This window comes from Arachis ipaensis, chromosome B04 (assembly GCF_000816755.2).
Source record: "Arachis ipaensis cultivar K30076 chromosome B04, Araip1.1, whole genome shotgun sequence".
Classification (NCBI taxonomy): Eukaryota; Viridiplantae; Streptophyta; class Magnoliopsida; order Fabales; family Fabaceae; genus Arachis; species Arachis ipaensis.
This window is the reverse complement of record NC_029788.2, coordinates 71506987-71511459: the sequence shown is the minus strand read 5'-3', so window position 1 is coordinate 71511459 and position 4473 is coordinate 71506987.

Below are 4473 nucleotides of genomic sequence, written 5' to 3'. Positions count from 1 at the left end.
AAAAAATATGTGAGTATATATATATACTTGTGGTGAAGAGAAAGAGCATCAAAAGACGACAAGCTGGCGACCCAATGCAAGGCCATAAACATAGAAACCTGGATATATATCATAGTGCTATTCGAGATCACCATCATCATCACGTTCATAATGGTCACAGATCATCTTTTTTAGTAGTGGTGAGCATTGTGATCATAATTTCTAAACTCAGTAAATTAAAGAGTGTTCTTCTATGATGTACTAACACGAATACGGATACGGATATATCACTATAAAAAAAAAAGTTGATGTTCACGGTAAAAAATTATGACTATAACTAATGAAAAGGGTGATTATAAGTTCATTACAAAATTTCTGTTTGTTTATGGGAATTTTTTTATGGAAATTTTAAAAAATCTCCATAACATATTTTATTTATGGCAAAATATAAAACCCCCATTAATCAATACTAGTTTAAATTTTTAAGTCCAATTATCCAAACAAATAATCAGTCCCTAACCAACTCTGATTAAACCCAAACAAATTTTACTCCAAACAAAATTTGTCCAAAAAATTAGAAGAGGAAGAGTGAGATCTAATGAACCCTACTAGCCGCCACCGAATTCATCTCTTCGCCATTGTCACCATCAAGCTTGCCGTAGCGTCTAATATTAGAGGGAAGAGTAAGTTCGTCGCTGCTTCCATTCATCGTCGCTGCTCCCATTCATTTCCTGGTCGTTGTCGCCATCAAGCTTCTATATCAATGTGTTGTCTCCTTCATTTATATGCAATAATTTTAATTTTGAGATCAGAGACACCAGATCTATCTCTATGTTCACGCTATTCTCCAATGGAACAAGGTATACATAATGCATTCTTTCTAATTCTTTCAACTCTTCAACTACATTAACACTTAATGTTTGCGTTTCCAATTGCAGCGCATGAATCTCACCGCAGTCAAAGACGCCGACAAAGTCATGAAGGGGAACGCCGAGGACTCACTCGCGATCCTCCCTCCTCTTAGGGATTGCTACCGCACACGCTATGGCGGCGCGCCGTCACATAAGAAGCTTAGCCTTGTGGATGTTGGAACAAGTGCTGGTCTTTCCGGAGTTATTTTGGCCATAACTTGTCCAGGTGAATTTTTCGCTGCTTTTTTTTTCCTTATGTAATTAGATTCAGTTCCTTTTTTGCGAGTTGTGATTTTCTCTCTATTTTTGTAACTGAAATGGAGTAGAATGGGAAGTTACACTAATGGAGTCCATGAACAAGAGATGAGTATTCTTGGAGCATGTTGTTGGAATTATCGGTTCATCAAATATCCAGATAGTAAGAGGAAGAACAGAGGTAACACACACGCTTCCATATTCTTGTATTATGAAACTGTCCTTTTTGAAATATATTCTTAAGAAATGAATGGCTCACTAAGGGCTGTAATGGTGATCCTTTAGAACTTCTCAAGTTTCTTGATGTTGAAACCTATGAATCAGTTGGTGAGACTGTTATGCAAACGCTTCTAAAAGCTGATTTATTAAAGCTATAGAATGGTGCAAGCATTCAGCAGTATATATCATTTGGTGATGCAGAGGATGGTGAGCTTAGCTTCTTGAAGTTTGAGTTGTTTTCTATGTTTCACTGTAAAGTGTTCCTTGAGTCATTATTTGATGAACTTATGAACATTTAAAATATAGATTAATATATGTATCATATGATGATAAATGCTTAGCTTAAGTTTTCGTGAATGTCTGATATGTTGTTCAATTGTTCATGAGATCAAATGTTTTGAGAAAAGATTTATGTAATAATAGTTTTGTTAAATCCATGGTGACTGAGATGTTGCCATTTCTCTATCTTATTCTTGTACGTTACTATCTAATATCACAACACCTGGAATTTGTTTTCTTGATCTTGAATTCCATATCAGAACTATTCCATTCATAGTTAGCCATTAATAAAATAATAGTTAGGTTCAAACCTTGCTGGTTGTTGTATAGCTTGCTTTATTGTTTATCATATTATGTAGGGAATTTTATGACGCACCTAGCATTCAGCTGATAGAAGCAGAGGCTTCTCTTTACTGGAGAATTGTATGCCAGCATTTGGAGTCAGAAGCACGTGAGTTAAAAGGCATAGTTTTGTTTTCTTCTTATCTTATAGGTGTAACCCAACAAAGCAGTGGAGTCATGTTTTATCACACTTCTGTTTAATGCATATTTGTGGTTATATCCAAATATATGTTCGAACAACTAATGATTTGTGCCCCATTAGGCCAAAGGCTCTGATGCTGTAGCCACAATAGGCACTGAGGCAGAAGTATATGCTGCTGAAGCATCAGACAAAAATGACCTTCTGGAAAAAATTCTTCCTGCAACAGTTAATGATTATATGGAGCTAGTCAGAGCTCATATTAATGCTGGTGAGTATGAATTTTATCTGGTTGATTCTAGTAGTAATGGTACACCTAATTAATTCTTGGTCTAACATACATCATTAGGATCAATGCATCATTTTACATGCCGGCAGCTACTTCTGCTTGGTGCCATGTTCAATTATTCTGACGCTACAAATAGGAAGTCTGCTAGTGCATTTCTGCAGGAGCTGGTGCACAAGCCTCCTGAGCATGAGATTAATAATGAAGGGAATGTGGTTGTCATTGGAGATGGATTAAGTTTTGGTGGAGACAATGATTGGGATCAAGCAGTGGCCAGATTGGCAAGGAAAGTCCATGCTGCACTTGGTGAATTTGAAGAAGTTGTTCTTGCTATCATAGAAGAGCTAGCTCAACCTTGTAGGGAGAGGACAGCAGATTTTGTGCAGTGGATGCACTGTCTTTCTCTTATTGGCCTTTTGCTGAGAAATGTAAAATCAATGCGCTTGCTTCAGGGCAAGGCTATTGAACTAGATGAACTACTCCAGTCTTTACTACTTGCCGGGTAACAAATTTGTTTCATAATCATATCTCCCCATTAACATGCATGTTTGAGCCAGTTTATAACAGCTAGAAATGATACTTGCGTTTCATAACCTTATTGTGAATATATAGTTGAATAGCTCATTCATTCATGCAATTTCTTTTCTTCCATTCCTCATGCCTGAACGAACTATGATAGATATAGTACTAAATATTGATTTGATGTTTATTAAATCAAATTATATATGAACTTGGTAATGTATAAATAGGAATTAATTCTGCTATGAACAATTTCTTGCTATTCAGAAAATGGCCTTGTGTTCCAAATCATGATACAATAATTTTCCTATTATTAGGTTCTGATCAACGCAATATAGCAAATGCTATATTTTGTTCATGGATAGCTGTTGGCAATATCCTGGGATATTCTGCTGGTGCTAGTGGAAAGTGGAACAGGTGAGACCTTGCTTTGTACAATGCTAACTATATAAAACTCATTGCTCATGTTCCTTTGAGAATGGCACTTTGTCAATGATGAAATATAGAGATAAGCCCCCTTATTCATGCAAAGGTCATTAGTCATGACATGTAATTATAGCAATTAAATATTTAAAGCCATGTAGCAGATTTTCTTATGAAATCAATTTGTTTGAAACAAGTCACAATAATTTGTTTTACATTTTTATGTATAGGTTTTACTTGAAATTAATGCTTATTTTCTGCTCATTGATATTATTTATTTCGTACCTGAGCAGATGGTTCCCTTTCCTGACAAATAGAGCTTACTGTGAAGCCTATGGCAATCTTAAGGCTGCATTTCTTATTGCTGTGGTGGGTTACTATCTGATATCATTTTATATAGTTAGATCATATAAAATATGTAAATTTGATTGATCTAAGATGTTCATTTCATACCAATTTGATTGATGTAATTTGTTTAAATTTCTGTTAATTCCATACTAATTACTAATTTCTTTAAAGTTAAATAATCTTTAGTTTGATTGATGTAATTTTTCAATCAATAATAGTAGTTTATAGATTTCAAATATGTTTGGTTTCAATTTTAAATTATTTGCAACCATTCAGTTTGATGTAAATTTTTTTTGATAATTCAATTTTTGTGGGAGTTTTAAACCGCCACAAAAATTTCAAAAAACTGCCAAAAAATTCAACTCGAAACCCCACAAAGCAGATAAAGAACCGCCACTAAATTATGTCCTGGGGGTTCTACAAAACCGCCACAAATAAGCTCGTGGCACCTCAAATTTTGGAGGTTTTAAAAAGTCCCACTAACCTTTTGGTAGGGTTTTAAATCCCCACAAACCAGAAAAAAACCTCCACAAATCAACTTAAATCTTGTTGTGGTTTATAGTCATGGTTTTTGACTTATGGTCATGGTTTTTTTACTGTGGCCTATTCTGATGTAGCCATAGACCTATGGTCACGATTTTTTTTTATCTATGGTCACAGTTTCTATGATCACAGTTACAGTGATCAAATTTTGACACTTAAAGCCACGTTTTTTTACCATGATCATAGGTTACTCTATGGTCACGGTTTTAGTGTGATCATAGCTTATCTAT